General features: G+C 41.0%; 2 long non-coding RNA genes across 3 annotated transcripts in view; one reads left to right on the forward strand and one right to left on the reverse strand.

The window, feature by feature from the left end:
- Window positions 1–1,936: 1,936 nt before the first annotated feature.
- The window catches only part of LOC146556076 (uncharacterized), a 35,969-nt gene continuing 11,481 nt past the window's right edge, over window positions 1,937–26,424 (reverse strand). Inside the window, exons 1-5 of one of the 2 annotated variants that reach the window (XR_014889076.1) lie at window positions 8,165–8,493; window positions 4,266–4,353; window positions 3,385–3,542; window positions 2,902–2,959; window positions 1,937–2,194 (exon numbers count right to left, since the gene is read on the reverse strand). This is a non-coding gene — a long non-coding RNA (uncharacterized LOC146556076). Of the gene's footprint in view, window positions 2,195–2,901; window positions 2,960–3,384; window positions 3,543–4,265; window positions 4,354–8,164; window positions 8,494–26,424 lie in introns of those variants that run through there. The other variant, XR_014889075.1, reaches the window with a different exon arrangement.
- The window catches only part of LOC146556077 (uncharacterized), a 33,755-nt gene continuing 29,685 nt past the window's right edge, over window positions 22,355–26,424 (forward strand). The window contains exon 1 of the long non-coding RNA XR_014889077.1: window positions 22,355–22,913. This is a non-coding gene — a long non-coding RNA (uncharacterized LOC146556077). The remainder of the gene's footprint in view (window positions 22,914–26,424) is intronic.

Below are 26,424 nucleotides of genomic sequence, written 5' to 3' on the forward strand. Positions count from 1 at the left end.
TCTTATATTGCTTTATGTTCTTTAAAAAGAAAACGGCATATTGTTCAATTTGTCTTTTGTAAAAGTCGATGCAAAAACTTTAATAAAAATATCAGGCGGTAAGAACACAATAAATTATATAATGTAAACAACTACCTGAAAAACAGGTAGAACGATACTTTTGTATTGTTTATTGCATTTATGGAGGGAGTGATGTATGCTGGGTAATGGCACAGCTAGCTACTGGGTGACTTTATTCACCCGCTTCGGCTGTTATCAGTCCATACAATGGGCGTTATTAGCACAAATCAGTCCCATAGATATGGGCCATCTCCTGCTAGATTGTTCAGAAGGTTGTTCTCATCCATCCAGATGGAGGATCACTAACAGGAGCGTGGAAGACTCCAGAATCCACTCTGGCTGCAATCCGGTGGATATGCAGTGTGTACAGGTAAGACCGTTTAAACAGACAGCATTTATAGAATCACTATTAAAAGTCAGCGAGTGTCAGTAATGTTAATGTGGTTATGTTAGTAATACACCGAGTGCTAATATAACAGCTTTAAGATGCATTTGTAGATATTATTACGTGTTTTACCGTCTTTATGGTGCTAGCTTAAAGTTACGGTGTAAACGTTAGCTTATATTGGAGTAAAGCTGTTACTGGTTAAACGATGTTAGCACAGAAATATTAGCTTCTGTCATGACTGATGAAGTTACTAGTTAATAAAGTTTCCAGTAAAGTGTTTAATCGCAGCCACAGACTGACAGCAAATATCTCGATTAGCTTCAGTGCATCTCTAATAATTATGTGCAAGTTTCAGTGCTTCGTTTAAACTGTATGATACTTATACTGACCCAGGGTCAGTGTAAAATACAATCCTAGCTGTGTGAACAAAGCCTGGCTCCTTTAATCCTGCATGACAAACCTCAGGATGCAGGTTATTATTACTCTTTCCTGCTGGCACACCTGTCACACCTGAGAGTCAGCTAGAAACTTAGTGACGTGGACATCATGCAAAGACTGCCAGACTCTGTAATACTGCAAATGATCAGTGACTCAGGTTAACACTAAACTTTAAACGGCACCTCTGTGTCTCTGTGTGCTGAACATCTAGGATTGAGTCAGGCTGCATCAGCTGAAGCTGTTATTTGTATATATCAGTATTTTTTATTCAGGTGTGGGGAAAATACGTAAGACTGCAGTGAAGCGATGCACCAGATGAATCCCTGGCCAAAGGTATCGTACTTAAATCACACTACTGATCCAGCCACATCAGCCTTTTGTGAGGTCTGTTTAAAGTAGACTAAAAATGAACTGCAGGTTCCTGAGAGGTGGACTGTGAGCACAGAAACACATGTTCATACATACAGCTGCAGCAAACTTACATTAATTTTAAATAGATTTGTTACTCTGATGTCTGTCTCTGTGTTAGTCCTCTGACAGACTGGTGACCTGTCCAGGTGTGCTCTACCTATGACTACTGGGACAGGCTCTGGCCTCTGTAATAGAAATTTTCTGTTATTCTCATTTAAAGTGCTTATGCATATGCTTAGTTGTGACACTGTTACTGTTCAGTGAAAGTTTCTAAAACTAGATGAACTTACTTCAGCATCAGCAGTTTGAGAAAACAACTCCCTTTACAGGTGCTGATAAGGCCAAGGGCACAAAACAGCATAACCATTGATCCGTTAGGTTTCATAGCGAGACATGTGAAGTGTGGTAGGATCAGTTTAACTTCCTCCCTCTTCCTTGGAATGCATAAAGGAGCAGGAGCACAACTTCTGTGGCAGCGCTGACATGACTGAACTGTGATGTTTGATGTGTGTTGGCGCAGTAATAAATAGCTTGATCACAGCTCTTTCTGTGTTGCAGACTTTATTTAAAAAATTCCACTAACATTTATGTGAAACTAATTGTAATAAAAAAATGAACAGGTGGTTTATAGATGTAAAAGAAAGAATCTGAAAACAACACTTTTTTGGTCTAAGGGATCAAAGTAGAAAACAGAACTGATGTTCAAGAACAAACCGTAGCTGCACTAATATTACACATCTCCATTGTTGTGGTGAACAGACATGTTGCTTTTAAAACCACATGCAGTGTGTGACCGTGACTGTTCACTGAGACCATGAACGCCACTTTGCTGAAGCCTTCGCCTTCTTCTTCTTCTTCTAAATTGGAAGCAGAAGGAGCACGAGCTGCTTTGATCTACTGAAAGGAAAAAGCAGAACATCTGAGCTGAAACCATTAAGACAGGAACAATCATTCAATGCTGTGTCTCAGGTGGCTTAGCCTGTTACAACTGTTGATACAAGCTAAATACGGTTAACACACAGTGTCAGGGAGCTCCAGTGTGGGAACTAGTGGCTTTAGGTTTGTAGTCATTTAACTTTCATCCATCCATTCATTTAATTCAGGAGGAAGAAATGTCAGGTTGGTGCAGGCTGGTTACATGCATTTGGTCCCATGCTGTCTTTAACTAAATGACTTGGTTCACTTTATGGCTGGGCTGTATGTGGGGTTATATCATGTTATTTGGGCAGGAGTACCTGTCCCCTGTTAGACTTAGAAAGTTTCTCCATAAGTAGAGTTTCTAACTCTTCTAGCACATCTTCTAGCAAATAATGAATGTGTTACAGTTAAACTGACACTGGTCAGTGTAAATGGCTCATTGGGACACAGAAACCTTTAAATTAAACCCATCACCTGATATCGAGTGTCAAACAATATCAAAGCTGTAAAAGCTGTTTACAGTCACAATTTATAAAACTATGATTATAAATAAATTCAAACAAGTGAGCTTTTCTCTTTGTGCTGAATATCAACACTGTGATTTCTTAGACTGTAAGCTTTACTTTAGCGCAACCAGTTGTAGAAGCTGCCACTCCAAATGTCTTTTGATAACAAGAAAAAAATACCTTTTCAGTCCACGGCCTGAAGTTCTTCTCTGACATCTTCTGCAATCGGCTTTGTCTGCTGGTTTGAAGACAATAAACCACAAAAAGATGATTTAGCCACTTTGTCTGCGTCATGCAGCTCGAATGTGTCGTGTAACGATGTTGAATAGCCGTCGTTATCCCTCTGCTGTGTCAGTAGGATTGTACTGTACAGCATCTCATTGATATGTGAGGAATGCTAATGTAACACGATAACAGACTTACATCATTAAAACATAAAAGACAGGAGATATTTAGATATTTTTATATTTATATTACATTTTATAGCTGACGGATATTACTAAATAGATAGAATTTACTAAATAGCTGGATGAACATGAAAAATATGTCTATAATAACAAATGACCATGAGAGCCAGTAGAATTAATTCAACTGGACACTCAAAAGAAGTCCTTAAATGCTCTTTAAGTGGCAGAACAAACGAACAAACAGTTAATCGCTTACTTGAGATGAAATCTGCTCAGCTACTTTGAAAACAGCTTCTAACTGGTTCCTCCTGTAACAGGATGACTGCTCAGGGGTAAGGCCATCATGCAGTCCAGCAACCTTTATGGTTCTGCTTTGATTCACCAGGAACTATTAGGGAAACCTTCCAGCGCCTCCTGTGAAAGACACAGGCATAAACACAAACATTTATTAACATGTTCCACAGTCTTCCACTTTGATTTTCTCATCCTGTGGACAACAACGTACATGGATGCAGGTTTATTGTTAACTTTTGTAAGGTTTATTTAGTGAACATATCCAGCTGCAGCTCCACTGTGATCCTGAGCTGGATAAGCACTTAAGAAAATGTGTCAATAAATGGACAAACATCAACTTACTATATTTATCCAAACAGACGGGACCAATAATGCTTCACTGAGTTAGAGACTTTAATGTCTCTTCTATGTAAGAATGTCTCGTGCTGATATACCTGCAAACTTGACAACAAAGGTTTTTCAGACTACATGTAGCTGTCCTCTATGTCAGCTCACACATTTACATTTATGTCACACTTATTTCTGCTTTCCCATTTTATAATTATTACTTACATTTTGATTAGATACCTTGAGTTTGTAAATGATCAGATTACATAATTGGAATACAATGTATCCAATTCAGGGTCGCGGGAGGATGAAGCCTATCCCAGCTGATACAGGACAAAGACAGGCTGCCAGTTTATTGCAGGTCTAACACAATATGTGTAACAGAAAATCCACTTACATGTTTGATATTTCTTATAATAATCAGAATTATGACTATTATTTAAAGGTTTCTTCATAAATACATTTTGATTTTTTATAACCTCTAAAATATAAACCTGAGCTGTTTCAGATTCTGACCTCTGACCTCACTGCAGCTCCCTCTTGGAAGTACGTCTGCTTCTTGTCCCCAGTGTTGACCGCCTGCCCTTGATATCACGTACTGTACCTGAGGAACAAAAAAGGACAAACACTTGCCTTCATTTAAAAGTACATTCATACAGAGGTAATCTATGGAAACACACTAGTTCACCCTTTGGGAGGAATCAGTTCCTGTGAAACATTTCTGTAAATGAACATCATGTGGAGAATGAATGAAATGAGTTCTTCAGGTGACTCAGCAGTCCCACACTGACAAATGAAATCTAGTTAAACTATTAAGCATCTTTGCTCTTCTGAAATCTGTGTTAAACAACAACAAACATGAATTAGTAACAAAAATACAGCTGAGTAGAGGCTTTACAAACCACCAGCAGCCATAATGCTGAATTTTAATCTTCAAATGTTTCTGAGCCGTCTTCAACCTGCTTTTAAAACATTAAAGTCCCACAGTCAATGCAGCCTGACTCAATCCTAAATGTTCAGCACACAGAGACACAGAGGTGCCGTTTAAAGTTCAGTGATAACCTGAGTCACTGATCATTTGCAGTATTACAGAGTCTGGCAGTCTTTGCATGATGTCCACGTCACTGTACGTTTCTAGCTGACTCTCAGGTGTGACAGGTGTGCCAGCAGGAAAGAGTAATAATAACCTGCATCCTGAGGTTTGTCATGCAGGATTAAAGGAGCCAGGCTTTGTTCACACAGCTAGGATTGTATTTTACACTGACCCTGGGTCAGTATAAGTATCATACAGTTTAAACGAAGCACTGAAGCAGTGAAGCGATGCACCAGATGAATCCCTGGCCAAAGGTATCGTACTTAAATCAGACTACTGATCCAGCCACATCAGCCTTTTGTGAGGTCTGTTTAAAGTAGACTAAAAATGAACTGCAGGTTCCTGAGATGTGGACTGTGAGCACAGAAACACATGTTCATACATACAGCTGCAGCAAACTTACATTAATTTTAAATAGATTTGTTACTCTGATGTCTGTCTCTGTGTTAGTCCTCTGACAGACTGGTGACCTGTCCAGGTGTGCTCTACCTATGACTACTGGGACAGGCTCTGGCCTCTGTAAAATAAATTTTCTGTTATTCTCATTTAAAGTGCTTATGCATATGCTTAGTTGTGACACTGTTCAGTGAAAGTTTCTAAAACTAGATGAACTTACTTCAGCGTCAGCAGTTTGAGAAAACAACTCCCTTTACAGGTGCTGATAAGGCCAAGGGCACAAAACAGCATAACCATTGATCCGTTAGGTTTCATAGCGAGACACGTGAAGTGTGGTAGGATCAGTTTGTAACTTCCTCCCTCTTCCTTGGAATGCATAAAGGAGGAGGAGCACCACTTCTGTGGCAGCGCTGACATGACTGAACTGTGATGTTTGATGTGTGTTGGCGCAGTAATAAATAGCTTGATCACAGCTCTTTCTGTGTTGCAGACTTTATTTAAAAAATTCCACGACACCCCCCCCCCCCCCACACACACACACACACCCTCCCACTGTGAACCTGAATTAAATATTCAGAAGACATTTGTTTAAATAGTTCTACAAATCTGAGCTGTTGGTGTGTCCTTGGATTGTGTGGTAATAATATTAGAGCCTCAATCTTTCTTACTGAATCTCTACTCTGAGTCATGTTACCTGAGATTAGTTCTATGTTTACCTGTCAGCCTGGACAAATGTGCTGTGTGAAGGAAATTAAATTAAATCAGATCTGAACTGTGTACATTTGAGGAACCTGTTCATATTTAATTGAAATATGAACCAGTGATTTTTTTGATTGCTGATTCCAAGAGAGTCTTTGTGGAAATCCTGTTTGGCTTTTTGTTATTTTAATTCTCTTCTCTGTTTTCCAGAACAGTTCTCCACAGTCGCTGTCCACATGGGTCAGTGGGACCAAGAAGCACTCTGCTAATGTGGGACTCTGCCCAGCAACATCCAGCAGGACCCAGACAGTTTTCTATCTCCCAGCTGGAGTTTTTGTTTGTCTGTGACTGGAGAGTCAGATTTTTGTTGAGCTTCACACTTGCAGAGGTAAGTCAGTTTGCAGAGATCCCTCCCACCCTGGCTTTTATGTGCTAGATTTCTTATCTGAAACAGTAATATTTCAGTGACTGCTGCTTATACCACAGGTTAATACACGCTACTGATCCCTGATAGGAGAATCATCACCTCTGCCAACAAAGAAGCCTGGTGGATGTTTGTTTACAGTCTGATGATGGGACATCATGCTCTGCATCTTCAAAGTTTGTCTCTTGATTATTATTCATACCCAGTAATGTGAAGTATGCTCATATCTACTGTAACTGAACCAACCTGGTGCTCTTCATTGAGTCTGAATGTTGGATGTTGTGTATCTCGTGTTCTCTGGGCTTTGTTGTCCTCAGTCTTTTTGCAGGTTCAGAAAACAAAACCAGGAGGCGTGTAAATGTTTCTTCTCCATGATGTTTCTTCAAATGTTTCTTCTGGATGATGATAAGACTGTGACACGGGACGCCACCTTTGGTCTTGTGATGAAGCAAAGCTCAGGAAGAAGTGGGATTAAATGGTACTCGCATGTGTGCTGCTGAGAAGGATGTACAGGGGCACCTGCAGCCAAATCCAAGCCTCAGGTTAGTTGTAGTTGCAGAACGCTATAGACTGAGACAGCTGAGGCATCAAATGTTTGATTAAACGGATGAAAAAGAGAAGTTTCTTCCCTGTAATTATCACTTCTTAAAATCTGTAGCAACTTCAAGTCTGTCAGCGTGCTGAGCATGCTCAGAATGTGACAATATATTTTTGTTCAATATTTAATTTCTTTCAGTTGCAATTGTTAAATGAAAAAAATAATAAAAATATATTCTTATAATTTAGCAAACTAATTTATCAAAAAAATATATATACATATACCTGTATTAGTTTTAATAAATTAATTTGACACCTGTATTGAAAATACCATATTGTATTCATGAGTTCTTCAGGTGACTCAGCAGTCCCACACTGACAAATGAAATCTAGTTAAACTATTAAGCATATTTGCTCTTCTGAAATCTGTGTTAAACAACAACAAACATAAATTAGTAACAAAAATACAGCTGAGTAGAGGCTTTACAAACCACCAGCAGCCATAATGCTAAATTTTAATCTTCAAATGTTTCTGAGCCGTCTTCAACCTGCTTTTAACACATTAAAGTCCCACAGTCAATGCAGCCTGACTCAATCCTAGATGTTCAGCACACAGAGACACAGAGGTGCCGTTTAAAGTTCAGTGATAACCTGAGTCACTGATCATTTGCAGTATTACAGAGTCTGGCAGTCTTTGCATGATGTCCACGTCACTGTACGTTTCTAGCTGACTCTCAGGTGTGACAGGTGTGCCAGCAGGAAAGAGTAATAATAACCTGCATCCTGAGGTTTGTCATGCAGGATTAAAGGAGCCAGGCTTTGTTCACACAGCTAGGATTGTATTTTACACTGACCCTGGGTCAGTATAAGTATCATACAGTTTAAACGAAGCACTGAAACTTGCACATATTTATTACAGATGCACTGAAGCTAATCGAGATATTTGCTGTCAGTCTGTGGCTGTGATTAAACACTTTACTGAAAACTTTATTAACTAGTAACTTCATCAGTCATGACAGAAGCTAATATTTCTGTGCTAACATTGTTTAACCAGTAACAGCTTTCCTCCAATATAAGCTAACGTTTACACCGTAACTTTAAGCTAGCACCATAAAGACGGTAAAACACGTAATAATATCTACAAATGCATCTTAAAGCTGTTATATTAGCACTCAGTGTATTACTAACATAACCACATTAACATTACTGACACTCGCTGACTTTTAATAGTCATTCTATAAATGCTGTCCGTTTAAATGGTCTTACCTGTACACACTGCATATCCACCGGATTGCAGCCAGAGTGGATTCTGGAGTCTTCCACGCTCCTGTTAGTGATCCTCCATCTGGATGGATGAGAACAACCTTCTGAACAATCTAGCAGGAGATGGCCCATATCTATGGGACTGATTTGTGCTAATAACGCCCATTGTATGGACTGATAACAGCCGAAGCGGGTGAATAAAGTCACCCAGTAGCTAGCTGTGCCATTACCCAGCATACATCACTCCCTCCATAAATGCAATAAACGATACAAAAGCATCGTTCTACCTGTTTTTCAGGTAGTTGTTTACATTATATAATTTATTGTGTTCTGTATATGTCACTACAATGTGATTTGGAAAATGTCTAAATATACCGACAACAGGCACTTCCGCGGCAATCTCTTCAATCGGAGGACCCTTCACGTCAATTCCCGACGCGAGGGGGGTACCTGCACGTCCATAAGTGCAGCAGAGGGAGCCTGACCATGCGTCACACGTTTGACGAGTTGGGAGTGAGAACGTGTTGGTTTTTGAGTGCAGTATACATGTAAGATATTCCAATGGCACTAGATCCAACAATACTCTTTGCCAACCTTTAATAGTTGGTGCTTTTTCATAAATCCATTGGAGTAGTATATTCTTCCTTGCTGCATAGGTGAGAACACAGTACAATCTCCTATTATTCTTGGATATTAATCGCCGGCTGGGGAGGCCCAATATGAGAGACAGAGGGTCCATCTCCAATTCACAACCGAAAATCTTCTCCATTTCAGATAACACATTAGACCAATATTCTTGCAATTTCAAACATGACCAGAAGCTGTGAGTTAGGGTACCAATTTCTGTCTTACATTTGAGGCACATGGGTGAAAGGGTAGGATTATATTGATGTCTGCGAGATATGGATATATTCATTCTGTGTATGATTTTTAACTGTATTGCTTTGGTACGATTACAAACTGAGATTGATTTGGCATAACTCCAGACATCTTTCCACTCTTCATCATCAGTTGCTATACCTAACTCCTTTTCCCATGTGCCTTTAAGCCTCTGTGACATCACTGAAAGTACAGAATATAAAGCCTTATAAAATATCTTCACAGGTACCTCTTTGTCTGTTAAAAATAATAATTTTTCAATAGGAGAGACTTCATGACTCTCACTAAAGTTAGTACTATGTAAAATATAATGCCTTATCTGTAAGTAACGGAAAAAGTCATGTTTGGGGAGAGAATATTTCTCAACCATTTGGTCAAATGGCATAACTACATTGTCGGAGAATAAGTCCCTCAGTCTCTGAATTCCTTTGTTCTTCCATTCCTTAAAACCTATATCGAACATCCCCGGTTGAAAGTCAAGATTATTCACAATAGGGGTAAACACAGATGTTAACTTCAACGTTCCCTCAATTCGACATACTGACCGCCAGGCCTTAAGTGTATTAAGTGTGACTGGATTATCACAGCTCAATCTAATATCTTTAAAGTTCTTAAAGAACAGTAAGTCCCTTAATGGATACTTTGAAAGAGAGGTTTCAATCCCCAACCAGATAGAGTGTGAATTATTTGTGACCCAGTCATGAATATAGCTCATGTGAGTACTCAATTGATATGTTCAAATATTTGGTAAATCTAGACCTCCTACTGAACCTGGGAGCTGCAGTGTAGCCATCTTAAGTTTTGGTCTGCGTTTGCTCCATATAAAAGAGCTTAGCCAGCCATTCAGATCCTTCATCACTTTATTTGAAAATATAACTGGAATCATTTGGACAGGATATAACAGTCGAGGCAAAATATTCATCTTAATCAAAGCTATACGTCCTTGCCAGGAAACGGGTAGGGAATTCCATCTCTCCAAATCCTGCTTTACCTTCTTGAACAGAGGCACAAAATTTGCTTTATACATTTCTTTAAATTCTGGAGTTATAAATATCCCTAAGTATACAAAACCTGTGGGGTTTGGCACTGAATTACTGATATCAGAGATTTTAAAGCAAACCCCACCTTGCTGAACACGATTGTTAAACAATGGAAGGAAAACGTTCTCATATTTGATTAAAGTTTGTTGAAGGTTTTTGTCATGGTCTTCACCTCTCTCTCTCTCACTGTCTGTGTTTGTGTGTGCAGTTACCACAACCTGTATTAAGGGTTAGAGGCGGGTCTTTCTCCAGCTCCCACCTATCAGCACCTGGGCTGTTTACATAACTGTGGTTGACTGTGTGATCACGTGTTCATTACTTAAGCTGGTGGCCATCCATTCGATGTTAGATTGTTAACAAAGAACGGTTAGTGGAAATTGCTGTCCAATAATTTTTTTAAAGTCTCCTTAGGAGAGAAACTCACACTAATCTTCGGCTCCATTCTGCATAAGCTATCTGAAATGAATTTAATTAGGTTTATCTCATTTATAAAGTGATATTTCAGTGTGAATTTATCGTTTTGTTTTATGCTAATACAATGCATAAGCCTTATAGAAAGACAGTGATCTGAAACGGCAAATTGCGTGTGTTTAAGAAGCAGGTTTTGTTGGGTTAGTTTTTTGTCATGAATCGCTGTGCGGCAGGCAGGAGTTGGACCCAAAAGGCAGGCACTCAGGCACGAAGTTTAAACACAAAGAACTCAGCTTTATTCGCTGGCAGGAGAAAGTCATACAAAGCAAACTAAACTGGAAACTCGCAAACTAAACCCACAGAGAGACACAGGGATATCCAGACAGCATGAGGGACGATGCGACACTGAGTCAGAGAAACACAGGGTTTAAATACACTGGGAAGTAACGAGGGGAATGAGACACAGAAGGAGGGCACAGCTGGGAGAAATCAGGACTGACGAGACAAGCAAAGCAGGACACATTCACATAAGACACGGACCATCAAAGTAAAACAGGAAGGATCACACAGAGACGCGAACTTGACAGTGGAGACAGCAACTAAGAAACACAGAGACATAAACCAAAAGGCAGAGGACTCTAAGAACCGAGAGACACAGAGGGGAACCCAAACATGCAGACACAGACTTACACAGAACAGAGGGGACACAGAGAAACATGAAGGGCAAGGGATCGAAACTAGAAACCATAGAATAACTCACAAGTACAATAATACAAACATCACAAAGAACTAAAAACGCTGGGTCAGGAGACCCAGGACCGTGACAGTTTTTAACTCGTTGAGCCGAATTGGCGACTTTCCAACACGTGCTGCAGTGTCTTTGATGTACCATATTTTTAAGAACTTAAGGGGCACCGGATTATAAGGCGCACTGTAGCTCTCTTCGCGGAAACACAGACACAGGTCGGTTCTTTGAAACGGGCGTTTATTACTTGGGCTTTCTCTCCTCAGCTTCATCATCACCAGTACGCCCATGTGCCACTACGCCATGAGAACTGGTCACGAGTGAACATTACAACCCAATTAGCAACTTTACAGTACACATGTTAAGTCCAAACAAATAAAAACATTTCTCAAACGACAAATAGCTCGTTGACTGCTTGTCCTTGTGTTGCTTTTTCTTTTAGTAAACCTTTAGCGTAACATGCTTCATGAGAGACATCTGCTCCCTCGCAGTCCATGAAAAGTCTTGTGTACTCTCGTTAAGGGTATTCTCACGATACGCTAGCTCTTACACTTTACATATGTACATTTCAAATAAAGACATTTTAACCCAAACTATATATATATATTTATGAAATTATGTAACTTGTTATAAATCAGTCATACACATCATGAAAGCTCTGCCAATCAGTAATCTACATGCATGACGTCATTTCCTTGTTACTCGGAAGCTGAAGCCCTCAGCTACAAACGCTACAGATATGCTAACAGCATTACAGATACGGATCATGAATTCACAAATTGCTGAGTATTTTAAGCGTGGCTTCACAAATGAGGAGATTCTTAGCTGAATCACATGGCATTACTATCAGCGTCACTCTGAGACAGGATATTTCTAACTTTAGAGATGTTGCACAAATGGAAGAAAGCAGTCCTACATATTTGTTTAATATGTGCGTTGAAGGACATATCCTGGTCAAAAATGACTCCAAGGTTCCTCACAGCGTTACTGGAGGCCAAGGTAATGCCATCCAGAGGAAGAATCTGGTTCGATACCATATTTCTAAGCTTTTCAGGGCCGAGTACAATAACCTCAGTTTGATCTGAATTAAGAAGCAGAAAGTTAGCGGCCATCCAGGTCTTTATGTCTTTAAGACATTCCTGCAGTTTAACTCATTGGTGTGTGGTATCTGGCTTCATGGACAGATAGAGCTCGGTGTCATCTGCATAGCAGTGTAAATGTATGCTATGTCTTCTAATGATGCTGCCTAAGGGAAGCATGTATAATGTAAACAGAATTGGTCCTAGCACTGAACCCTGTGGAACTGGGAGCCTCGTCAGCCGGCGGGGAGGTTGCTACCATCCCTTGCAGGGGTTCTCTGCTCTCAAGGACCCCACTGAGGTGTGTGTGTGTGTGTGTGTGTGGGGGGGGGGGGGTGATCTCAGCCTGGCTGTCTATTGTCTTTATTGTCTTATGTAGTCTGGAAGTTGACTGAATGTTAGGTTGCTTGTAGTTTTTCCACCTGCGGCAAAGTCAGGTGGGTGTCCTGGGCTCTGTGGAGCTTTGTGGTGCTGCTGCTGGATGGGCTGGTCTGGATGGGCCTGGGCCCCCCTGCCCTTGATGGATTCCTTGGTGGAACTGGGGTACCAGTATGGACCAGTATGGAAGAGCTGATCCATTTGGGAAAGTAAATCTATTGGGAATTTTTCTTGGCTTTCAGACAATAATTCTGATTGCTACAGTGTCGGACAGCACACACTGACAGAAAAATATATCCATCCATCCATTCGCTTCTGCTTATCTTTTTTCAGGGTCGTGGAGGGTGCTGGAGCCTATCCCAGCTGTCACAGGGCGAGAGGCGGGGCGATCGTGGCTTCGGGACGATCGTGGCTCAAGAGGTGGGAGTGAATAAAACATTAGATGTAAATTAAAGTCGGTGTAAATGATAATGTTGCCTGTTTATTACCCTTCATTGGGTAGGGGCTCAGGGGAGTGCCGCCTCCACCTGAGTTACAGATCATTTTCAAAAAATGGGATAAAAAACAACCGGTATGTATCTAGAGCACTCTGCTATTACTAATTTTGTTCACAAGTGATAAGACAGTCTTTCACCACACTGACCTGCACAGCAGGAGCTGACTGACAATGGAAACGTTAACTTTCCACAACTATTTAGCAAAAGCAAAATAGAATAATGGACCCACAAGTCAGTTCAATACATGACTTCACCCTGTTCAAAGTGTATGACACCAAAAGAATTAAAGGTTGAAACTTGAGCATGCTGCCTCAGTAACACAAACGATATACCAGGCCAACACTAGGTGTGAATATCTTGTGACAACTAATTTGTACATAAGGTGTAGTTTTGTCATGCACTATGTGAATAGATAAAAAAGTCCACTTTGAAAACACTTCAGCCGAGGTTAAACCAATTAAGAAATTCAATCTGACAGGCAGGCGGACACATGCTGCCTAATATTGCTTCCAGGTGACAGCATAGAGATACTCAGTAATAAGAAAACAATGACATCCAACAGCCCCACTTACACCCTCAACACATCCTGTTTTTGTACTCATTTCTGTGATGTGTTCATGGTGAGGATCTCGAAGTTGGGTTTGTGGTTCATAAGTATCTCTCTAGTGCTACCGAGGAGGAGTGAGCATAAACAGATTATCTCTTCTTATGTAGCAGGTAATTTTAGGTGCATAAATTCAATCAGCTAAACAAATATTGCCAAACATAAAGTCTATTTTCTTCTAAGCAGTTTGTAAATGTCACGGTCCTGGGCCTGTGGCCCAGTGTTTTGATTCTATATTATTGTTTATTGGTCTGTTTTCCTTTTTGTTCTTGGATTATGACTACAGGTGTTTGGTTTCTATTCTATATTTCTTAGCTTGTGTATTCCTTTGCCCCTGATGTCACTCTGACCCCTGTACTGTGTTCTTCCTGTTCTTGGTCAGAGTTATCTGTGTTCAGTCTGTGGATTTCCTGTTTTATTTTGAAGGTTCATATCTTATGTCAGTGTTTCTAGTTTCGCTTCCTCTGTCTCGTTTAGTCTAATTTCTCCCGGCTGTGTTCCCACCTGTTCCTCGTTCCCTCATGTTCCTGCCCGGGTATTTCTAGTGTGTGTCCTCCAGTGTTCTGCGTCGCGTCGTTAACGTCAGTTCACCCTCAACTAGCTGTGTGTTTTGCCTCTGTGTTTCCAGTCTTTTGTCTCCGGGCTCCAAGTGTTTCTTAGTAGTTTTGGGTTCTCAGTTTAGGGTTGTGGTTTTGAGTTATGTTTGGAGTTTCTGCCACAGCGCAATAAAGCTGTGTTTTCTGTGTACCGAGTCCAGCATTTGGGTCCTCTTCTCCTGCCCTCACACAGCACACCATGACAGTAACACATATTTGCATTTTTCTGGAGAAAGTTTTAACCCAAATTCTTTCAAGCGATTCAACACTCTCAGCAAACGGTCTTCGTGCTCCTCAAGGGTGTTGGAGAACATCATCAAATCATCCAAAAACTCCAGGACCTCTTTCAAGTGCAAGTCTCCCATGCACTTCTCCATGAGTGTTTGGAACGTTGAAGGTGCATTAGTAACTCCTTGAGGCATTCGGTTGAACTCCCAAAACCCAATTGGCGTTACAAAAGCGGTTTTGGCTTTATCAGCTTCATCCATCTCTATCTGATAATTACCAGATTTGAGATCAAGCACAGAGAACCATTTCGATCCAGTGAGTGCTGTAAACGATTCCTCCAAGTTAGGCAATGCATTGCATTAGGCACTGCAATGACACTCAAAGCTGGTATGTAGATGTCTTGCTCTGTTCCGTTTGACACAACAACTGGAACCTGAGTGTGTGTACCAGCTTTAAGAGCGACTAGACAATTACTGACACACAAACCACCCGGTAGGCCTGAACCCGGGTGCTGAATGACAACACATTGACTAGATGGGCTGAGAAGCTTGGCAGAACCCTCGACCACAACTGTGCAGCCAGCTGAAATTAGCACAGGAGATTTACTAAGGGTGGTCACAACACCAAGATGATCATTACAATTCTGTTGGCACGTCACTTGGAGAGTTTGCAGAACTGCTCTGTACCCGTAAGAGGTAGGCTGGAATGATGAACAGTTACTAGAAGAGAATTGTTCATAAAGAATTTCAAGTGTATTCATGCCAATAAGTACTGAGGTTGGAAAATCAGGTCTCACATCAGGAACAACAAGTGCAAGCGTTTGAACTGGGAAGTCACTCCCAAGAAAGTCTTTTGGAAATGTCATGGGAACTTCAACATACCCAAGGTATGAAACACACTGACCAGCAGCCCCCTCCACATGAAGAAGCTCATTCAATGGGTGGACTGGCTGATCGGAGAGATGCTCATTATAAAATGAAACTGGAATTCTGGTAACCGGGGAACCAGTATCCAGTAGACACGGGCAGTTGCAACCTGCAATGTTGACTTCTGCTGTACATCTGGATCCAACTAATCCTGGTGGTAATCTAGTGTGGATCATTGTCTTTGTCTGCAATTTTGCACACTTGGCATGCTTTTTGTTCTCAGCAGGACAAGGTTGGTCAAGCTCAGCTCCTGTTTGCCCTTCCACAGGAACCGGAACTAGTTTAAATCCTCAGAAGCAGTGGACTTTTGCTTCTGCCACTTTTGTTTGTTCTCAAATTGTTTCCGCTTAGCACTTACCAATGCTGAATTTGGTGCATTTTCACATTGTGGCTTAATGTGACAATCTTCTCCACAGCGGAAGCAAAACCCTGGTTTAGGGCTGGAGATGCTAGGTTTTGGATTCTTACCAACCTTCTTCGGCCCATACGGCTTTGGAGCTGGGCAGGCAGCAACCGGTGGTTTGACATTACACTGCTGTGCTGTCAAAGCTGCAAGCTGCTGTTGTATAGCTGCCATCTGTTGTGAGAGCTGTTTAGTCAGAGTGGTTAGCGCAGTACAGAGGTTAGTTTCTTCTCCAGTGTTGGCAAACTGGGCATTAGTGGTGGCTTTCTGTTTTGTCGGTCCCAAATGCTTTTTCATCCTTAATGTCTTTGCTGCCTCTCTGTCCTCTTCAGTTCGAAGGAGTAATAGAAGTTCAGTAAATTTGGGGGGTTGTGTTTCTTTTGTTTAAGTTGGAGTTCCGATATTAAATTGTTATCCCAACATCCCCTGCAGAATTGATTCAACAGTCGGTTGTCCATGTCTTTCTCTAAAACACCTCCTCTTTTTGCTGCATGCTGTAATACCACCTGCAGACGTTGCAAATAGGCCGAAGGCTTTTCTCCACTGTCCAGGAAGGTGTCCATGAACTTGGCATATAACTCTTCTCCATCTTGCACAGTGCCATAGGCTGAGTCAAGTTGTTTCATATCGTTAGCTTCATAGCATAAGTGCCTAAGTCATTGACTTAGTCAAATGACTTAGGCAATTATGCTATGAAGCTAACGATATAGACTTCTGGTGGTGTGTCAAGGCTGAGATATTTTACCATATTACAGGCAGGAGGGAGTAGACTGTCACGAATCAGTCTGGTGCGCTGCAGATCAGATATAGATGGATCTTTCAGGGCTAATTCAACACCTGACTGCCATATATCATAATCTGTCTCTTGAATTGGCCTGGGCACTTTACCAGAAAACGCTCTCAGTCGATGGAATGCATGCAGCGAACTGTCCCCACTCCGAACAACGTGTTCCACAACATAGCGTTGTACTTCAGGAGGGTTGAGATCAGCCGCTGGAATGGAGGCAGAATACCTCTCTCTGCCTTGTGCTTCAGCACCATTGGAAACAGAAGGGGACTTAGATGGAAGAGAGGCTGGTCGTGAAGGAGGAAAGACTGAATTGGGAGGTTTTGAATCTTCTGGTTCTGGTTTTGCAACCACTGGAGTCTCTGGGTTGAGCTCTGCAAGGGACCGGCGTATCTGGGTCATCCCCTCACTGAGGACTTCTGCATAATCCCTCCCAGATAATTTGGCTATTCTTTTTAAGTCTGCCAAGTAAGTATTTGTCTTGGAACCACTAACTTTTGATGCATAAATTTCAGATAGACTTTCAATGTGGAGTTTGTCACCTGAATCTGAAATAGATGTGTGCGGTAACAACTGAGACAAATGCGTTAAAGATAAACCCGAAGCATACTCAGCGACAAGCATGTTATTAAATTCAGATTCTGGTGAATCTATAGTAACCTTGCGGCCTATGTCACCATACTGTTCAAGGAAATGTATAACTTCATCAACCGAGTGCTCAGTTACTCCGTCAATTAAAACTGCATTTGGGATCTTAATGGCAAGTGTCTCAAAAACTTCCATTATGGGGAAAAATAAATTGGTGAGTTTGAATATATATTAATTACTAACCAAATCAGCTCCTGGCTGGCTCGCCAAGAAATGTAACACTGATGAAGCGCTAATGAATTAATACAGACTAGGTATCCGGCTTCCTCCCACCGTCCAAAGACATGCAGCTTGTGGGGATAGGTTAATTGGATAATCCAAATTGTCACTAGGTGTGAATGTGCGAATGAATGTGAGTGCAAATGGTTGTTTGTCCCTGTGTGTTGGCCCTGCGACAGACTGTCCAGGGTGTACCCTGCCTCTCGCCCTATGACAGCTGGGATAGGCTCCAGCGCCCCCTGCGACCCTGAAAAGGATAAGCGGAAGCGAATGGATGGATGGATGGAGGTATTGAGTGAAATATTATGGTTATTATTAATCAGAATATTTAGGAATGCTACTGGAGCTGATGGGCAGTAATTAATAAATACACACAACACAAAATGCTTTTGCAGATACCACGTATTTAACCAATGTCATGATTCGAGTTTTGAGGAGAAGACAAACGACTGCATGGTCTCAGTAGATGCCAGAATAGTGATCTTTATTACACACTTCTATAACAGAAGCATGGGAAGACAAGCGTACAGCAACAGATCTCTCCATATCTTTTATATTATTCATGATGACGTCACACAGACCTTACTGGAAATGATAACTTCCCCTCGTCAGAAAGTTCTCCTTCTATGTCCTTCTATGGCTAAGAACAACAACATGTTCCAGATGTTTCTACTCCTCTGTATCTGGGAACATAACCAATAGTGTGTAGAATGTGTAGTTGTGTGAGAGTGTCAGTTTCCGGCCAACAAACGGTCAGTGTCCTTATCTGACTCTGTTTTGGGCCATCTGGATCCACAGCTAAGCTGGTGGAAAATTACCTTGTAGCCGATTTACTAAGAATGATATGATGAATGATACAATGATATATTGCTGATAAACTGATGCAGACTAATGAAGTAATAATGAACTAATAACAGTGCATGTAAATGATATCAGTGAGATTAAAATAACATACATTATCCTAACAACTCCTTTGAAACAATGTAAGACATTCAACATAATACAGGTCAATCCAACAGATCTAATGATTTTCACACTCTTCTAAGTCAGAGGTCTAAGGCAAACTAAAACTACATACCATATCATAATGCAACTACTTTGATCTCATATATAAGGTAACATATGATAACAAAATAATCTCACATTTCCCCCTTTAATCTCTTATCTCAAAGAGATTCCTTACATCGTACACTCTAATGTTGCCACGTCCACATCTCCTTGGTCCCGAGACCCTCTGTCCCCCTTTAACGGGTGGACCGTATGGGGGATGACCTCTGCCTTTACGCAGTTCAGATGCAAGCAAAGTTAGACTTACACCCCTGACAGCAGTTACAGATGACACTCCCATCAGTCCCCAATTCTCCCACAGCTTTATTTTGGTGCTCCGGTTTTCCACCCCCTTTTTACCACTTATACCCTTCAAATGTACTTAGAATAGCCCCTCTGTCTAACGGGCTTTTAACCTTTACTTTATTGGTGCAGCTACCAGTATCTTCCAGTTGGGTGATTCTCAGCTTCTTTCTTCGACTTCCGGGGTTAGACCACCCTTTAGTCGTTACACAGATCTGGGGATTATTCTGCCCCTCTTTCAAACAAAGATCCGTGTGTTTGTTGTCCGTTGTCACCGCCGTGTCCCCCTTTTTGCCAAGAGCCTCTCGAACCTCGTTGGTCTCTGGTGTTCCTAGTTTTCGCCAACCCCTTCCTGGTTATTGCTGTGGTTATGGGATCCATCTTCTCAAGGAGCCCCAAGGCCATAACACTTGACCCCAGTTGCTGTGAAGGGTCCTCATATCTCCGTGTCCCCGTCTGGTGTCTGTTCCCCTCTCTGCAAGAGACAGAAAGCCAACACCTCTCCCTCGCTGGCTCTCCTAACCTAATGTTGTTGACTTTGTTTATTCCAATCCTATGCTATGCTTATGTGTGTAAGCGTGCATGCATTTAACCCTCTGCACGTGAAGTCAATAGCTCCAATATATCAATCCGATCCGTTGTCGGATGAAGCTCCTTATAAGTACAAGTGAACAACAAACCTCAAACAAATTGGGCATTCTTAATTCCAACTTAAGTGTAGTACTCAGTTTCTGATCATCTAATTATGCTTCTCACGTGTCCCCTAAATTGTCTAAAAACCTTTAATTTTGCCATACCTAAATTATTAAAACACAAACCAAATCATAGACCCCCTATATAGCTTTTGCCTTTATGAACCTGAGCACAATTCTATAATGAGCAACAACCTGCAATACGTACCAAAAATCTTCATGGTCACACCTGCAATTAAAGATCAAATGCACTTTATACCTGTTTTAATTCTTCCTTATATAGAACCTCCTCAGTTTCAGGTTAGTTTTAATTAGTCTCAATTAATCGTTCTAGTTGTATTTTGCAATCTCCCCACTGCAACTGCACAAGAACACTACACATCCTCTCTAAAACACTCTCCCGCCAACCTGTAACCCTGTGTAAAAACATTAGTCAGCAGTTACCTGTTAAGCTCCTTTAACTCCTAAAAAGCAAACCTGTTAAATCAAACAGCTTATTTACAACCACCTGTAAATCATAAGAGTAATAAAAGATTCAGCACAACAGACAAGTATCATGTTCAGGTTTTCTCCAATCATTAAATCACTATTATTGCCGCAATTTGTTTTATTCACCCTTTAGGCAATGTTACTCCACTTGTTTATCACTAAGAGCCCCCTAATTGGCCAGTTAGTGAGCTCTATGTCAAACTGTCCCCAAATTTGTTATTACTTGTTTTATTATTATTCTTTGTTTTCATGTCACTTGTCTGTTTTCTCCTGCACCCTCCTCATGCATTCTTAACAAAGCAAAGCAAACATTAGCAGCACATTGACCGCGGTCAGCCATCTACCTCCCAGAGATGCTATAAAAGATTTCCTGTAAAAAGAATCACACTGTTTTCAAGACAGGATGTGTCTCCCACAATTTAATCGCCTGTAGAGAAGAAACTGCAAATGTTAGCACTGCGCAGGTGTGTACACACAATTTCACATACACAGAAAGTTAAAGTTAAATTGTCATGCAACCTCAGATGTCGCTGTCCTCCTTCTGCTCCTGTAGAAAGAAACACATAAATTCATCCACCCTTTTATCCTATCTAGGTGGAGGTTAACCTTGAGTCATGGTCAAGTCTTGTCATCTTTTACCAGTCAGTCCGTTTGTTTTTATTTCCAGTCTTTCATCCATTCATTCTTCCATTCATCCATTCTTTCTTTCTTTGCTGATAGTGGAAACCATCGCCGCATTTAGATTTCCGCCCTCAGCAAAATGAGCTCATTTCAAAAGAAAAACAAAAAGTTGAGATCGCCGACTTGTAATGCTTGTAATTTCCGATATGCAGATCTGCTTAAAGAAAAATTCAGAAACAAAAATCAGTGCACTGTTCAAAATATAAATCAAAGTAAAATGAAAGATAACAAAAACAAAAATGCAGACGCCCGGGTCTTAGGACTTGTCACTGAATATTCCTCCTATCAGCAAAAATGCCAAACCTAAACCTAAACAGAGTCCACTCAACACCACCTCAACCTTTTCATATTCATAAACCTATATGTTTTTGTGTTCGTGAAACAAAATTGAACCATTTCCATATTAAGTAATTTGAGCTCTTGAAATGTTTTAGTGCTCTTAACTCTGCCAGTTTACCTCAACACTCATTCAATAACTTTTATTCAACTGCTACTTGGTCACTCAGATTTTACCTGTTCAAATTGCCTAGGGTTCAACAAAGTCTACATCCTAGTTATCATGAAACTTGAACGGGTCTACAATGATTTACTTACAATAATTTAGAATCATCACTCAACCTAGCTCTAAGACTGGCACTGCGTGACTTTTCTCACACTGGAAACCAGAATTTAATATAGATCTTTAATACCTCAGGCAATCGTGTTCAACAACAGAGCTTTCTCTTCTTCTCTTTTTTAGTGTACAGTAAACAATGGAGTCGAGGCCTTAAGCCCCAGATATCTCGCACGGGCATCGTTTTCATAACCAAACTGCTCTGGAGTCTGCTCCCCAAACCACACAAATGCCCTCTGGGCTTATTATTGTAACAGATTCTGTATTTGGATTTGTTGTGTGCAGCATTGAGCCTTTGTCAATAAAGCATTCTTCATTGCAGCAGCTGGAGCATTGTGTGTCACTTCCTAGTGAATTGAATCAACATTTTGATTTTGGTGCATGGGTGTGTATCAGTTTTCACTCACTCAACGAGTGCATAAGTGTTCATGTGTGTGTTTCTCTTTTTCTAAGTCGGCGCATGCAGAAGTGTGTGTTTTTGTTCATCACCTTCCTGTTCTGTTGTTTGGGTAAACCAGCGGCCTGAAGCATGCCCTGGGGTCCTGCCCTCCTCTTTGGGTCTGTTTGCATCCGTTGTTGCAGCTGCCTGCCTCTTCTTCTTCTCCTTATAACTTGACTCTTTTGCTTCTGTAGCTCCTTCCGGGCTTGCTCCTGCTGTTGGAGCTTTGGGTCAGGTCTGGCAACCTCCTGCTCCAGCAAGCTGCCGCCTGATTTCAAGTCCTGTATGTGGGACTCCAAGTCTGACTGATGGGTTCAATTAGCAGCCAGCTCCTCCGGAGCCATGCTCAGTTTCTGCTTCTGATACCTTAAGCTCTTACTGAGGGCAAAAACCGCCTGATTTCAAGTCCTGTATGTGGGACTCCAAGTCTGACTGATGGGTTCAATTAGCAGCCAGCTCCTCCGGAGCCATGCTCAGTTTCTGCTTCTGATACCTTAAGCTCTTACTGAGGGCAAAAACCTCAGAGTCTTTTCCTTCCACGTCAGATCAGAGTCTATTTATGTTGCCCTTACTTTGCTCCACGGCTTTCTGCAGCTCTGCTGTTCGGCTCTTCTCAGAGGTCAGCATTCTTTTGCTCACCCTCCCTTTTCCTCCTAGCTCCATGCGCGTCTCGTCACAGCTCTGTCAGCTGACGCAGTCTGGGAATTTCCCCCGTGTAGTGAAACGGGCTTTAGGTTTAGTGCTCTCCGTCTCTGCTGCATGAGATCGCATTCCTGCAGCACTGTTGACATTTTCCGGTCGTTGTTGTGGGTCAAAGATGGTAGCGGAAAGGGCAACGATGGTAGAGGGGAGGGTAGGAGTCCAGGTCAGCCTCGGCTTTTCATAAAGAAAAAACAAAAACAAAACAAAACAGGCGAACAGGAAAATGATGTTGTGTTGGCTGTGTTATTTGGAGAGGGGAGAAACAACGAGGCCTCCTCTCCCCCCTTTTTGTTTTTTCTCACCCTATAATCAACTCATAACCCCCCAAGTTGGCAGGACAACACAGGTACGTGTTAAAATTCTTAAGATCCTGTTTAGAAACCTAAAAAGGAATTTTCTGTCATTCAGTAGTCATTTGTCTTAAACAATCAACAAAAACATGTCCCAATTCGACCCTTTTAACCACTAAATTTGTCGTGTCCTCACTTAATCATCAGACCAATGTCTTTGTCTTTCCAAGTTAAGTTGTTGTTCTGCAACCCAGAGAGTTTATTTGTCAGTAGTGGATAAACTATATCCTTTAAAAACTGGTGTATGTTAAGTGTCGCTGCTTTAACCCTGCTTGTGCGTGCACACGTATGTAAGCTGTTTCTTCATTGCGTATGTTTGTGTTCTTAGCCAGGTTTAATTAATGTTTATGCATTAATCGTTATGCTTGTCCTTATGAGGTTAATGCATTTTCTGCTTATATATGTGAATTTGCATGATATATGTGAATTTGCATGTGTTGCTTTTGCAGTCTGTCAGACTCCTACACATTTCTCCACTTGAGCCGTCAGTTTTCTTCCCCCAATTTGCTAACCCAAATTTTAAGTTCCCACCTTATTAACAGCATTCCTGGTCCTCAGCCAGAAGTTAGGGCCCACTTGTCAGGTTTATTGAGACATGGCGCTGTGAACAATTCAACCAGAAACTTGCCTTAACATATCCAGTCAAGTTAACCTATAGGTTTTCCTTCCGACCGCTGCACGTGGAGAATTGATCCAGGTCTGTTTATTTTCCACCTGAAGAAACATAACTGAGACATTTTATTATCATCATGCGTACTTAAACTACCCGTCTCCCCCTCTCTGGTCAGAAATATCAGCTTATGTCCTGTGTATAAGTGTAAGCAGGTCTTCATTGCTGATCCTATATATTTTTGTTAATGTTCAGTGAGTGTAAGCTGCTTTCTTCATTGCCTCTATATGTTATGGTCAGGGTGAATTCATGCATCGTGTCACTGATTTCTTCATTCAAAACTATCTCACTTCTGATTCTTTATAAGAGTATAATTTCACATGTAACACTTTGTGTATGTGTGTTTTCCATTCACTCATGCAATTGTCAGTTATTTTCTTTCTTTATTTTATCTTCTTCTATTTACCTCTTTAGTTTTCTGGTGGACATCTCTAAACACCATCATGAGTTCAGGCTTTCACTTCAATCTAATTATACCCTATATTCTTGCAGTCTAGCTTCACCTCTCCACTGGTTCCCGTCCTCTTCTCTCAGTGTCCTTTTGTGGTCCTGAATTCTCCAGCACAGTCCGTGTCTTCTCCGTTTCTCTTCAGTATTTCCTTCTGGATTAAGTCTCAGCCTGGCAAAATATCACCCTCAGTGTCATGTCACTGTGTTCTTACCAGCCTGCAGTCCACCGTGCATTTCCCATCACGTGGTTTCTTCTTCTCTGTTGATGCTTTCAATCGTCTCTTTCATGATTACTCCAAGCATGGCAAATCTGACAATCAGTGTTCAGTGCTTTCCCACCGTTCAACTGTCCAGCCTGTAACTCAGAGTGCATGTCAGTTTGGTTAACAGTTCAGTTGCACTATTTTTGGCTGCTTGTAAATTCTTCTCAAGTTCACGATGTTCTATTGGTCTTCATCAGGAGATTAATTGTCCTTTGGGCTTCTTCTCAGGATAGGGACAAGTGCCAGGTCAAGCTGTAAAATTTTAAGCCAAAATCTGGCCTGTTTTCTCCCAATTATCCTACTCTACTGGTTTTGGCACCGTACTCAAAATTCCAGGTTGAGAGAAGTCCACCTTTATTCATCTGTAACCTGTATTAACACACTAAAACAAACGATTAATATCATTTCATTTCTTTCCTTAAAGTCTCCATGGCCTTATGCCCATTCAACCCCCAAAGAAACAGAGAAAAAAAAACAGTTTTGCACTTTTTCCTTTAATATTAAATGGACGCACGCTGGCCCCCCTTTCTCTCCTTCTCTCTCTGTGCTCATACACACACTCAATGCGGAGTTACAGGTCCCCCCTCCTTGCAGCTACCACGAGCTCCTTCTATGGGCATGCACACTTCCTGTCACACACACACAGCCCCAACCTTTTTTCCTCCAACACAGAGAGTTTCTCTACTCTTCTTTTTTTTTTTTTTTTATCCCTCCAGCACACATACACACACAAAATCCCTTCTCAGAGGGAGAACAGAAAAGAGAAAAGAGTTTTCCTTTTTTTCAACAGGCAGTTTCAGATTTAACAAGATGACAGTTTATACACTAATTTACACTTTATTTACACACACGCACACAAGTAATTTACATTCTATTTACATACATGGGCCCGTATAGACATAAACACACCGCATGCCAGAACCACTTATCTCGTTTATGTCTCTAGCGGTGTTCCTAAACTTTTGAGTAATTTAAAAGCCTCTAAGCCCAGGGCCGCGCCCTTGCTAATCAATGCACGCTTCGGGACCGCCCTCCCGAAGTTCCTAATTCCTAAGTTGTGGTGGCCATTTAGAAGTCGGCCATCTTGGATACAACTTTTGTTTTTTCAATAGGAAGAGGGCCATGTGACACATCAAGCTTATTGGTAATGTCACAAGAAAAACAATGGTGTGCTTGGTTTCAACGTAACTTTATTCTTTCATGGTCACCACCCATCTTGAGGAGTTTGCCCCCTCACATATACTAATGTGCCACAAACAGGACTTTAATATCACCAACCATTCCCATGTTATTACAGTGCATCCATATAAATGGCCCACCCTGTACATTTATGTCTAGACAAGAGAACATCTAATTTTATTTAAGGTTTCACAAATATAATATCAATAATATTACAGTTTATCTACACTCTTTTAAGGGCAAGTTTGCATGTTCTCCCATGGAAGTATAGATGACTAACCTGAAGACTTAAGCCTAATTCATGTAGACATACATTCCTCTGCACAATTAGCACTAATAATAAAAGTAATCCTAACTCAAGTAGAAGCAATGGCTGTAGTGAAGGGTGTGTGTTCTGTGTATCTGTAACTTCCAAACACAGTTCAGGCCATACAAACACACAGCAAGACAAGAAAACAAGATTTATTAATCCTGCTTTACATATGTCATTATACTGTATGTGAAGCAAATAGTATTTGTCAAATAGTTTACACACCCAGTAGAGCATGGCTTTTTACAGACTTTTACAATACTTATATATATTTTAAATATAATGATGCTTTATGTATAATGTATATCATTTCCAATTTTGTTGTACTATTGTACTAGATATGACTGTGCAATGACAAAAAAGGGTGATCTTATCTTATGTACAATATGCAATTACATCTTTAAGATGAGCAAACATTGCTGTTAAAATCTGACGGTTGCTTTTCACTATCATTGGAGCCACACTCTGAACTTTAGACTAATATGAAAAACATTGCAGGTTGCATCATGTTGTTTTTTTGTCTCCTTGTAGAGTATATCTCATGGGGTTTCATCTTGTATGCTTACTTTGGAACATTCATGTTTTTATCAACACCTTTGATGAGAATGACCCTCCTGAGATGGGAGTTTACAGCT

Source organism: Mchenga conophoros, linkage group LG16 (assembly GCF_057382185.1).
Source record: "Mchenga conophoros isolate Kocher_MC1m ecotype Shallow Benthic linkage group LG16, M_conophoros_male_GT1.1, whole genome shotgun sequence".
Classification (NCBI taxonomy): Eukaryota; Metazoa; Chordata; class Actinopteri; order Cichliformes; family Cichlidae; genus Mchenga; species Mchenga conophoros.